At 40.4% G+C, this 13,393-nt stretch overlaps 1 protein-coding gene across 4 annotated transcripts in view; it reads right to left on the reverse strand.

Annotated features, from left to right (window-relative positions):
• Nucleotides 1-5,932, reverse strand: part of P4HA1 (prolyl 4-hydroxylase subunit alpha 1) — a 77,503-nt gene extending 71,571 nt beyond the window's left edge. Inside the window, exon 1 of one of the 4 annotated variants that reach the window (XR_005357958.1) lies at nucleotides 5,747-5,932. The gene's annotated coding sequence lies outside the window, so the exon portion shown is untranslated. The remainder of the gene's footprint in view (nucleotides 1-5,746) is intronic. The other 3 variants (XM_038534309.1, XM_038534308.1, XM_038534307.1) reach the window with 3 other exon arrangements.
• Between the last annotated feature and the right edge of the window lie 7,461 nt (nucleotides 5,933-13,393).

The raw sequence follows: 13,393 nt of genomic DNA on the forward strand, positions 1-13,393 counted from the left end.
AAATTATATATGCCTTATTTGTTGCTTATAAGTATTTCCAAATATTAACATAATCTATATATTTCTCGCTTTAAGAAAGACCTTGCAGTATCTTCTTGAATGTATATTAGTATCTTTTTGACTGGTTATATTAATGAAACTATGTGTACTTAGTAACACTAGTGTCAATAAATATTGGTTAGGGGATTTAAAAACTAGCAGTAATAGAGGGCAGCCCCGGTGCGGCAGTGGTTTACCGCCGCCTGCAGCCCAGGGTGTAATCCTGCAGACCCGGGATCAAGTCCCACGTTGGGCTCCCTGAATGGAGCCTGCTTCTCCCTCTACCTGTGTCTCCCTCTGCCTCTGTGTGTGTGTGTGTGTGTGTGTGTGTGTGTGTGTGTGTGTGTGTCTCACGAATAAATAAATTCTCTAAAAAAATAAAAAATAAAAACTAGCAGTAATATAAAAAGCAGCATTAGAGATACAAACTCTTTAAACTAGGTTTGTTTTCTAATTTGGAGAGTGGTAAATATATATGTGGAGAAGTTTTAAAGTTCAATTTCTAAATTCAAAGATTTTGTATCATACATACACTTTAAAACTTTACACAGTAACTAAAAGAACTCAAAAAAATGTTAACTGAGAGGTGGGATCACAATGATCGTCACTCAACTTGTGCATTTTCTTTAGTAAACATTTAATAGAACATGTCTATTTCTGTAAGTAAACAAGTGAGCTAAAAAAAACAAAGTCAAAGTAGCACTGAAGTGAAGAGACAAATTCAAATCAGGGACAGAGTGAGCAAAATCCAAATGTTTAACTCCCCAGCTCTACTTGCTGACATAATACCACCATCAATCCCTTTTGCTCCAAAACAAATTTCATCTATTTTTTTATTTACATAGAAAGTCCTGATAAGACAACTTTGTTTTCACCACCCTGAAGATATAAATGAAGAGCAAAATCTAGATTTTTACATTTTAGAGTTTCTAAGCTTAAATAAGGAATATGAGGTGATAGCAAAATATTCCAAAAGCAGAATTTTCAATGAAACATGTAGATCAGTGGAACAAAATAGACAATCCAGACACAGAAAATGGTTTGTTTGGTTTTGGCAAAGGTATAAAGAGAACTCAATAGAGCAAGGATAGTCTAGAAGAGCTGGATATTCATAGGCAAAACAAAAGCTTTATTTAGACACCTCGTATCCCCTAATGGGACACTGAGCAGCTCCCTACCTAGGAATTTATATAAATTTGGGGGCAAATTCTATTTTTCTTAACCCTAGTCTTCCTGTTCTCATTCTAGCTTTCAATTCCCTCTTTTTTTCTAATGCCAGATCTAAAGTTGTCAAGTTCAAGAAAAGACATATGAAATAAAGTCACATATACTAGAATAAGGAGTGATGAATTCATGGTTGCAGCAGAATTTAAAAATATGAAATGAAAAAAAATATATGAAATGTGAACAGAAAACAGACAACCTAGGTCCCAGTCCTAGTGCTCACAGTTTTTGCTTGGACAAATTACTTGACTTCTCTCTCAGTTTCACTTGTAAAATGGGGACGATATAAAACTACCTCAAAGAATTATTTTAAGGAACAAATTATATATGAAACAACACTTTAAAAAATGTAAAGTACAAAGGGCACCTGAGTGGCTCAGTGGTTGAGTGTCTGCCTTTGGCTCAGGTCATGATCCTAGGGTCCTGGGATGGAGTTTCCATCAGGCTCCCCACAGGGAGCCTGCTTCTCCATCTGCCTATGTCTCTCTTCCTCTTTCTCTCTGTCTCTCTCATGAATGAATGAATTAATTAAAATAAAATCTTAAGATTTTATATATATATATATATAAAATCAGTTGTTATCAGGTAGATTAAAAAATCTTTTTAGGGGATCCCTGGGTGGCTCAGCAGTTTAGCACCTGCCTTTGGCCCAGGGTGCAATCCTGGAGTCCCGGGATCGAGTCCCGTGTCGGGCTCCCAGCATGGAGCCTGCTTCTCCCTCCTCCTGTGTCTCTGCCTCTCTCTCTCTCTATCATAAATAAATTAATTAAATAAATAAATAAATAAATAAATCTATCTTCTAACCAAAAAAAAATCTTTTTAGAGCCCAGTCCAATGCCCTCAGAAAATTATTTCAGAGAAAAGAAAAAATTACTGATACGTGGTTTATGGTTATGTGTTTCTTTTCAGAAAAAAACAAAACAGAAAACTGGTTAAAGTTTACTGTAGCTATACAGGTGGATAAAATAAACCACCAAATTACAGCCTTCTGTTTGCACTACTTATTATGAAGAAACAGCTCAAATGCCCAAGAAGAAAGAAAGGCTGAGTATATTAATTTAACATATTATAATATTACTATTTAAATGAAAATTTTGTAAACCACCAAAACATGGACATACTTATACGAAATATTAAACAGGAAGAGGAAGAAGTCCAAGATAGTATGCATTCACAGATGACACTATGTAATAAGCAGGACTACTATACTGTATTTTTGCCAATGTCCTACCAAATATACTAATAGTCACACTGATCATCCAAAGAAACATAGGAAAAGGAATATTTCTCATTATATCAAGTTCAAAAAGTGCTGGCGTACCTTAATGAAGTCTTTTGAATTTCTAGTTTTTATTAAGGCACAAAATTTGGCCAGAGGAAAACCAATGAGAAGATAGCTTCATATTATACAAATAAATTTCATTGGGTAGAAACATGAATGAAGCTTTAGCTAGTTTCATAAATACATACACATTTTATTTGGCCTGTGTCTTACATATTCATATAATTGTAAGCACAAACACACCATTATGATTTAATTGTAAGATTCAAGTTCTCACTGTATGAAGAGCAAACAGTTTCATGCCAAGGGCCAATGCAATTTATTTTTATTTACATCCAAGCATTTTCTACTTTCAGAGGAAAACCAAAGACCTATTACAACATATGGGGGAGAGGGGAAGCCAGGGGGAGCAATACCACATATGATTGCCTAGACAATTCAGCAATTCAACAATTCTCCCACCAACCTATTAACCTTTGCTGAAACCCTTTCAGCAATAGCTTATTACTGTCATCTATATATTCAAATCCAGTTAAGACTTATAGCTCAGTTCCGTTTTCAGAAATATTCAAGAAATACTGCTTCAAGATACCTAGATGTATTTAAAGATTAACTTTATATATCTTTTATTTTTTATCCTTATAATAGTTAACAGATGTGTAAGGTTGAGGGAGGGGAGTATCTGTAAATGGTACATAACACTCCATGCACATGTACTTCCATTTCCTGACTCAGGACCCACACACCTCCTATCAGATTTTCAGTGGATTTCATGACCTCAAAATAAGTTGAGAACTGCTACTATGTATCTCAGGGTACACTTCTCAAATATAAAAGCAGTAATTATATCCCAGTTGATAATTAATTGCTAAGTAAATAAGGCATTCCTTCCACAGAAATGGAAGGTTCACAGCTTTACCACTGAGGCCCTGGAGTAACTCTTGCTACATCCCTGGAATAAAAGCAGGAGTTTGAACTTCATCGCCTTATGAAAGATGCTGCTTGTCAGTCAGTATACAACCCACTCTGCAATATTAGAAAAGGTTAGCATCTCACTATCAGAAAGCCAAGATTCACCTGCAACAACCTGGACCACCTAAGTGGTATAAAGCTTTCTTTCTTCAATAGTCTTTCACACTGTCTAAATTTTTCTACAGTAATTAAAAGGTGTATGTATTTCTTTTAACAGTTTTACTACCTTAGTTACCAAGGCAACAAAATGGCCAATGTAATTATCTGCTTACCAAAGTTATTACTTTAAGTACTTCGAAATAAAATTCACTTTAAGATGTCAAAGGAAACAGCATTATCTCATCTAAAAAGAGACAAAGTAGTCCTTTTCCTAGTTAGTCTAAGTTAAATCTGTAAGAAGCATCTACCATCAGCTTTTTAAAATACTGGCAGGACTTGAGGCATAATGTTTCAAAATCAAAACTGACCTGGCGCTTAAAGGTAAGTGATAAAGCCTATGCTTCCTACAGAAAGAAAGAGGTAAAAATTTGAGATTCCTACTTAAGATTCCGAAATTCTATTCACAGGCTAGAACCCAAAAGTTAGCTAAAGAAAAAAAAAAAAAAAAAAAAAAAACACATGCAAGGTCTATTTAAATTTCAAAAGAAGGCAACACATATTAAAGATTGTTCACTTTCAGCTTCTTGAATATTTCCTGCTTAAGGTATCCATCTTCTCTCTAGAAACTCGATCAGAAAAATCCCTTCAAAATGTCTTATAAATTAAATTCTAGTGTTCCTACTATTCCGTCTGATTATTTTAGAAAAAGACTAGCCTCATTCATAAGGCTATTCGCACATCTAAACCTAAAAGGGGAAATACGTCTCTTGCCAGAAACTTTTTTTTTTTTTTTTTTTTAAGGAGCAAACCTGATGAAAGAACACTGCTGCCACGTCTTTTCCCCTCCCCCACTCACGTAGTGGCTGTTTCATCCCTTCCGAGCGCTTTCCAAGGGAAAGTCCAAGAGCCGCGGCTCTCTGAGAAACCATAAACAGTTAAGTTGAAATTGGCAACCCTCGGTGGCCTCTCTGATCAATTCCTAAAAGGACGGCTCGCTTCTCCATCCCTTTCTTAAAGCAAACAGTGCACAGAATTCCAGGAGAGAATTCCCTCTCCGGAACGCCTGTGAGTTGTCTTAAAAAAAAAAAAAAAAAAAAAAAAAAAAAACTGAACTTTCACACATTCGAGTATTCAGGAGAGAAACAGTCTCCTACAAATGGGAGAAGGAGTATCATCCTTCCTTCCCCTTAAGTAAACATACGTCTGGGGCGCGGTGGCGGGGGTTGGGGGGCGGCATTTGTGCGATGCAACTCGAAGTTCTCACACAACCACGGAACTCGTTTTTACTGATGGGGACTTTAAAAGCAGCAAACTCTCTGCTGAAAGAGAAGGGGTGGTGAAGCTCGTGTGCCTTTAAAAAAAAAAAAAAAAAAAAGTCGTGGAAGAAGGAAGGAAGAGGAGCTTCCCCGACGCCCGGGCGATCTGACAGCCGCCTTCCTCCACGCAGCAGCCCGAAACTCGGCGCCCCGGGCTGCGTCTCGCAGCCCCAGCAGCGCCGCTGCGCGCAACAGACGAGCCAAGCCCCAACTTCTCCCGCTACGGGTCCGTCCGCTCCTCAGACCCGACGACTTTCCGATGAGGGCGCAACGCCTCGAGGGCTTCAGCTCCCGACCCCGGGCTGTAAAGCCCGCTCTCCGCTCCGCCACATGCTAACCATCTGAGGCGGCGGAGGCCGAAAACCCACGCCCCGCCCTCGCGTGCCCCCCGCCCCCGCCCCCGCCCCAGCTCTGGTAGGAGAGGACCAGGTAGGAGAGCAGCTCGGAAAAACTCCACAGGCTGAGAGCCCTCCCCGGGAAGCGAGGAATATTCAAGAAAGTCCTGGTCCCCAGGGCGGGGACGGAGGCTGCCGCTGCCTCAACGGCCGGGGGCGCCGACCAGGCAAGGAGGCGGGAGAAGGGGAGCGCGGCGACCGGCAGAAGGGCCTGTGGGGCGGCCAGGGGGCGCGGGGCCAGGTCTCCAGGAAAAAAAAAAAAAAATGCAGTAGCCGCTGTGAGGGTCAACTGGAGAACCCTCCGCCCTCAAGCCATCCCATCGGAGCGAGCAGGGACCGGGCCGCCACAGCTGTCCGAGAAGGGCCACGGCGTGCTAAGGCCCGAGGCGCAGACTCCAGCGTCCCGGGGAGCGTCTCACCTGGGAGTGGGCACGGGGGGGCGGCGCGCTCTTCAGTCCGCTGTAGCCTGCTCTCGGGCCGGATACCTGCGCCCTTCCCTCAGCCCGCTGGCGGCGCGACTGGGCAGCAGAGGGAGCCAGTTAGCCCTTTTATAACCTCTAGGCTGCGACGGCGCCGCTGGGGAGGAGGCGACTGCAGCCCTCGCTACGTGAGCTCGATCACACCAGCGCCCCGGCCACTGCGCAGGCGCCCAGCCCGCGCCTCCCTCTGCTCGGCGCCCGCGGCCCACACCCGGCCTCCCCACCAGCCGGGGAATCTCGGGCGGAGCGGGGAGGGGCGGGGGGAGCGGGGGCAGGCGGGCCTGGCATGTGCTGCGCGTGCGCAGGGTCCTCGCCACGCCGCGGTCTCCTTCGCTACCTCTGGTTTGCTTCGCTGGTTTTCCGCAGGTTGTTTGAACGCGTTAATTTCAACCTCAGCCCCAGGCCTGGGCCTCCAACCACCTGCAGTGAGATCACTAAGATATGGAAAGAGGAACAGGGGAGCGTAGAAAATGACGCAGAAAAGAAGCCTCGGGTGAAAAATAATACAGTGCATCCTCTCTTGGTACCTCAGCTATCTTACCCCTGAGGCTATTTCCTTTACTAACCTCCCTTTTTCACCTCTACTGTCCACCTTTATATTGTATCAGTAGGTAATTGCGCTCCAGAGATAGATTTTTTTTTTTAATGTAGTTTCCGGCTCAGCCCTGTAAAACGCAGGGCATTAACCTCTCTTTATCTCGGTTTTCTCATCTGTAAAATGGGAATGATGGTAGGTACCTTGATGGTAGGTACCTCATAGGAATGCTGGGAGAATTAAATGCGAAAATGTATGTGAAGCACTTAGTACATGCCTAGCACGCAGAAGGGACTTGGTAAATATTAGATGGTATCCCTAGACCATGTAAGACGCCCAGCGTTGTTTTTGGTCTTGGTCTAACGTTTGCCTTTGCCGTTGTATTCCTCAAAGAACAAAGCCTTGCTATCTGAAAGGAGACAGTGAAGGAGATGCTTTTACCCTTGTCAGTAAAAGGGAAAAATGACTTCTCTAAGACTCGTGATTCATTAAAAATTGTTGTTTCTGGGGGCGCCTGGGTGGCTGAGCGGTTGAGCGTCTTTCTTTGGCTCAGGTCGTGAACCCCGAACCCCTGATAGAGTCCCACGTCGGGCTCCCCGCAGCTTCTCCCTCTGTCTCTGTGTCTCTCATGAATGAATAAACAAAATATTTTTTTAAAATTGTTTCTGAAGTTTTTCTTGTATGCAAAAAAGCATAGCAATATTTAAACATTTCTCTCTTATCTAGAAGGTGGAGTTGATTATATAAATACAGAGAGAGTGGGTATTTTGAAAACTGTAGGCATCCCAGAAAGTAGGTATAATGATGTCAACTCAGCAGTTCTCAAAGTTTAGTTGGGGATCAAAATTAGTTCATACGAAGACTGGGCTTTTCCAGAGACTACATTTTCAGTGATACCGAAACAGATTGAAGGCAGAAGCAGATATGAGAATTCTATTAAGCCAGACATAGAGATTTACAGAAATGTAATGCCACTCTTCTTACTAAATGCTTTTTGCTTTGAAAGAATAGTTCTATTTCATTAAAAAAATGTTAATTATGTTAACATGTAACAGATTTGTTTATGTTTTTAAATGAATTAATAAATATCTTACATGTTTAACTCTTATTACTGATAATATTGACAGATATGATCCACATAAAAAGCTTTTTGGAGTCCTCAATACTTTTTTAGGAGTGAAATGGTCATGAAACCAAAGAATTTGAGAACTTCTTAGTCTAAACAAAGCAGAAAGCCCTTTAACACAAGAGGCAGATCTTTGCCTCAAACGGAACTGTGATCAACCTATACACTGGTCCTAAATGAGCTGACTGAAAATTGACAATCTACCCTATAAATAAAACGGCCCCAGACCCCAAGGCAGATTTAATGCATAGCTAAGGTTTCAACTTCAGGGGACTTAATTTGCACTAGCTTTTTCCAAGGCCCTGGAAGGGGCCCTAGCAGTATATTCACACAGTTCACAAAAAATTTTGACTGCAATATTTAGACCACAAATTCTTTCTTCACTGATTTCTCCTCTGTCACACTTCCCCTTGTCCAGTGGTGTAGGAGTGGCTAGCAGGCATTTTTTAAATTTAGCTGAAGGAAGTTGAGTTAGAATACATTTGGTTTGAGTTTAGTGGGATATATTTTTGTAACTCACAGTCACTTCTATGCATAGTTAAAATATTGCCAGCTGTCCCAGTGTAGGAATGGCATCCAAGAATACTCCTACCACCCATTGTGCCAACCCACCCATCATTATAAAACAAAGGTGAAGGGCCAGACATTTAGTAGCTATTTGAATGTATCCCATGTTCTACCACCAAGAAAATATATATAGTGGAGCAGACACAAAACTTAGGGAGCCTAGAGCTAATCTGTGGGATATCCTTCTAATTACTGGATGTGTAAAAAAAATTGTAAGTAATCTCTACCTATCAGCACCAACCTCGAACCACAACCCCAGGGTCAAGAGTCACATGTTCTACTAACGGAGCCAGTCAGGGCCCCTGAATGTGTAAAATTTTAATGAAAGATTTAATGCTTGTCAATGCTTAGCTATAAAAGGAAGTTCTTTTCTATTAGAATTAAATAAGGATATCCACAAGCTTGTTAACAGTATTATCAGTTTAAAGAAACCTAATGTGCCCTGAACTCTTTTCAGTCATATCAAACAATTTTATTTGAGATTCTTCCAAGTGTAACAACAATCCTAAAAATTTACATGACATTATCAGTAATCAGTTGTGAAGCTGAAAGAAATGTCTAGCCTGTACCTATCAATATCGTTTGGTTGCCCAAAAAGGGCATTTCACATCAATTTTTATATATGACTGCTGAACCTGATCATCCCTGCTTAGTTAGAATGAAAATGAGAGATACCTTGCAGAGAGAAAAAGAATGATACGACTACCCTTTGAAAGGCCAAACATTAAAAAAAAAAAGAAAGAAAAAAAAAAGAAAGGCCAAACATTAGAACAGAACTGTTCTAGCCGTACCATAAACCCCTGATTTCTTCTCACATCTGAAAAAGTTGAATGGGTTCATCAATTAATAAATAATTCTTGAAGAAAATATTAAAAGTCCCATATTTTTAGGAAAAGATGATTGTGTAGCTATGGTAACAACTAATGAACAGAAGTAATTTTCAACTCAATTAATAGATCAATGGTGGTGACTCAACGCTGTGAAGAAGCCTCTAAAAAAACCAGCCAGTGATAGCTTTCCACTTTTTAAAGTTAGCCAAATAGCAACAGCTTTACTCTTGTGAACATATCTCTGAAAATCAGCCAATTGTAAACAGTCTCTCCACTAGAGTCTTTATGCTTCCAGAGCTGACGTCAACCCAACCCACTCCCATTTTGAAAGTCAGTCAATAACAGAACTCCACATTTCACAAAATACCATATACGATCAACAGAGAGACTAGACCACACAAGTATAGTGTTTCTACACATACAAAGTAATAAATCAATTTTTTATTTCACAGTTTGAATGATAGCTTCTTCCAAGAAAAGGGGAAGCCAAAATAGAAAATGTAGACTTATTGAAGGCAGTTTTAATCAACTTGCATTCACACATATGAAATAACTAGAAATCATTTGAGAGAATAGATAAGTACTGAATTGTGTTGTGAGGATTATAAAATACTACATACTTTATTTGAGAGGAGAAATAATAAAGTTGAATTTGCTAAAAGAGGTAATAGTGGACATGTTTTTCAGCAGGGGATTAAGATGATGGAAGCAATGTTTTAGAATATTATGCTATGTGACTTAGAAGAGAAAGAAAATGGAGTCTAGATCTGTAGTCCAAGATTCATTGAATAAATATTTATGGAACGCCTACCAACAGTGTCCAAGACACTGCCTTCTGGGCTGTGGAAGATCAAACTTTAATTAGTCTCTTAAAGAGTTTATAATCTTATTGGCTAGAGTGATATATGATTCCTGCTGTCATATAACTTGGAGGCCTTTGAAGGGAACCGAAAATACACTAAATAAATAAATAGTAATTATAATAAAAGAAAATAAGGTTCTGTAGAAAAGGATAACAGTATGGACATAATTTAGATAGATAACACAAGGAAAGTGTCACTGAAGAAATGAAATATAAACTGAGACTTGAATTGGCCAGATGAAATGTGTGAACAAGAGCATTCTAAAGAGAGAGAATGGCATGTGTGAGGAGCATGTGACAGGAAAAAGCTTGATGCATTTGAGAAGCTAAAAGAAATTTAGTGTACTTGTAGTTCCATAAGCAAGGGAGAAACCAGGTGATCAATATGCAAAGGCTAGATTATGTAGGGCCCATATGTACTGTAACAAGTACAATGAGAAGGCATTGAAATATTTTAAATAATGAGACAATAGCATGTAATTTACCTTTCACAAAAGAAAATGCAATGTAAAAATATGGGTTTTCCAGGATGCCTGGGTGGCTCATCAATTGAGTGTCTGCCTTTGGCTCAGGGTGTCATCCAGGAGTCTGGGGATTGACTCCCACATGGGGCTCCCTGCATGGAGCCTGCTTCTCCCTCTGCCTATGTCTCTGCCTCCTTCTCTGTATGTGTCTCTCATAAATAAATAAATAAAATCTTTAAAAGAAAAAATATGAGTTTTTTTTTTTTTTTTTTTTTTTTTTTTTTAAGAATATGAGTTTTACATGTCACTAGACACGGGGATGAGTCTTGGGACTAGGAGCGATAGAAACTTTCTGTTTAATCATGAGTAGGAACGCAAAAGTCAAGAGATGAATGCCACTGAAACTGGAAACCATTCCAGTTACTAACATCCTATCACCATGGCATTGAGGAAAGTAGCTGCAGTGGGGTAGTGAGACTACCTATGTCATGTGGCCTCAATAGAGATGCTCACCATGGCAGGCAGAATAATGTCCCCTCTGAGATGTCCACATCCTACTCCCTTGCACCTGTGACTATGTTACTTTACCTGGCAAAATAACTTTGCAGATATAATTAAGGATCTTTGTATGGGGAGATTAGTCTGGATTTTCCAGGTAGGCACAACTTAATTAAATGATCCTTTAAAGCTGAAAACCTTTCCTAGCTGTGGTCAGAGAAAGGGGATGTGAGGTGGAAGCAAAGTGAGATATTTGCTACATTGCTGATTTGAAGATGGATTGGGGACTAGGAGCCAAGGAATGTGGGAGGCCTCTAGAAACTGGAAAAGGCAAGAATTCTTCTCTAGGACAATTAGAAGGGAACACAACACTGTCGACACTTTTGATATTAACCCAATGAAACATGCGGCAAAATTCTAATCCACAAAACTGTAAGATAATAAGTTTGTATTTAAGCCATCAAGTTGGTGATAACATTATACAAGCAATAAGAAACTAATACACTCATCACTTATATGACCATGACTGAAACAATATCTGAAGACAATGACATTTCCCAAGGGTCTGAGTAGATTTCCTAACATTCTGTCCTAGAAGTGAATATAGTAATTAGGACTGACCCCTTACTCAGGATAAGCATTCTTGAAATCATGGAAATTATCTGAGAGAACTCTAGAGAGGAAGAAAGACCTCTCAGTAAACAGGACAGAAGCATTAAGAAGTTTAACGTAATTTTATTTTTTTAATGTTATTTATTTTTTGAAGATTATTTATTTATTCATGAGAGACACAGAGACAGATAGAGAGAGGGAGAGACACAGGCAGAGGGAGAAAGAAGCAGGCTCCATTCAGGGAGCCCAATGCGGGACTCAATCCCAGGACTCCCAGATCATGCCCTGGGCTGAAGGCAGGCGCTAAACCGCTGAGCCACCCAGGGATCCCCATTATTTATTTATGAGAGACACACAGAGAGAGGCAGAGACACAGGCAGAGAAAGAAGTAGGTTCCCTGCGGGGAGCCTGATGCGGGACTTGATCCCAGGACCCCGGGACCACGAACTGAGCCAAAGGCAGGCGCTCAACCACTGAGCCACCCAGGCACCCCAAGACCTTTAATTTTAATAAGCAAAAGGCATGTGTATATTTTACCCTCAAGCTGGTATAGCAGAGCATATTAGTTACACACACAAAAAAATGTGCCATGGTCTCTAGTTTGGAAAGCTGGCCATAATAATGGTATCAACAACCAAAATAAAGAAGTTGGGGAAGTGAGCTTACTTTGCAGAGCAGTTGAAGAGTTTGATTTTGAATCTTATTAGATTTGAAATGACATGGGCCATCACAGGTTTCAAACTTATCCTGCCAATTAATAGTCAGTTTGTCAATATAAAGCAGATTTCCTATCACAATGAAACCTTATATAAAAACTAAACTCCTTTCTTTCTACTTGCAGTTCTTTTCTTTCTACTTGCAGTTCTTTTTTTTTTTTTAAGATTTTTTATTTATTTATCCAGAATGAGAGAAGAGACAGAGAGAGAGAGAGAGAGAGAGGCAGAGACACAGGCAGAGGGAGAAGCAGGCTCTACGGAGGGAGCCCAACATGGGACTCGATTCCGGGACTCTAGGATCATGCTCTAGGCTGAAGGTTGAAGCCACTCAACCGCTGGACACCATCACAGGTGTCCCAATCTGTGATGTCTTTAGATTTAATTCTGCTAAATTTGAGTCAGCTGCACATTAACTGCACATGTCTTTCTACTGTTGGTTGGCAAGGCAAGGCTATCGCTCCATGATATTCATTAGTACTGTTCACCAAATATTTCTAGGACTTTTCCCACACAGTCTGCTCTTCTATACCTTCTTTACAGTTAGTTGTGGCCAACTAATTTGCTTTGGCCAATGAAAGTGACATGTTTGAAAGTCAAAATGTGATTCATCACAGTCCCTCCCAAGTACTGTAGTTACCATGAAAGCCCATTTCAAGATTAAGCCTTTATCAGTCCAGATCTCTGAGTTCCTACAATAAACAAAGCCTCAAACTCTGTACTGTCTTGACAATCTACATATGTAGCTTGAGTGGAAAACAAACATCTACTATGTTAACTCACTAAAACTTAGTTATTTATAACTTCAGCATTACCTTGTCTATCTCAACCTCTATACTGCCTAAACGAAGTCAAACTTTGGGACGCCTGGGTGGCTTAGGGGTTGGGCATCTGCCTTCCAGCTCAGGGCATGATCCTGGAGTCCCGGGATCGAGTCCCACACTGTGCTCCCTGCATGGAGCCTGCTTCTGCCTCTCTCTCTCTCTCCCTCTTTCTCTCTGTGACTCTCATGAATAAATAAATAGAATATTTTTTTTAAAAAAACTTGTTACCAGAATTGTATTTATTGATTATGTTTGTACCTGAAATGGACACTGTGTCCTGCCTACTTGGAATTCATCCTCCACTTTGCCAACATTATTAAGACTTTCCAAATTGCCCAGCATTTCAGTTTAGGTGTAACTTCTACTTCTGCTTGGGATGTTAAAAAAAAAAAAAGTGCCAAGAATTTTTTCTCCCACAATGACAAAAAAGCCACATAATCTGTAAAGTCATGTATTTTCTTGAGCACATCAGACAGCTGAGGTTGCAAGGCAACCAAGGAAAAATGGGCCACACAGTTTTGGCAGAGTGAGAAATAACAGAAAGTTGAATGAGTTG

Source organism: Canis lupus, chromosome 4 (genome assembly GCF_011100685.1).
Source record: "Canis lupus familiaris isolate Mischka breed German Shepherd chromosome 4, alternate assembly UU_Cfam_GSD_1.0, whole genome shotgun sequence".
Lineage (NCBI taxonomy): Eukaryota > Metazoa > Chordata > Mammalia > Carnivora > Canidae > Canis > Canis lupus.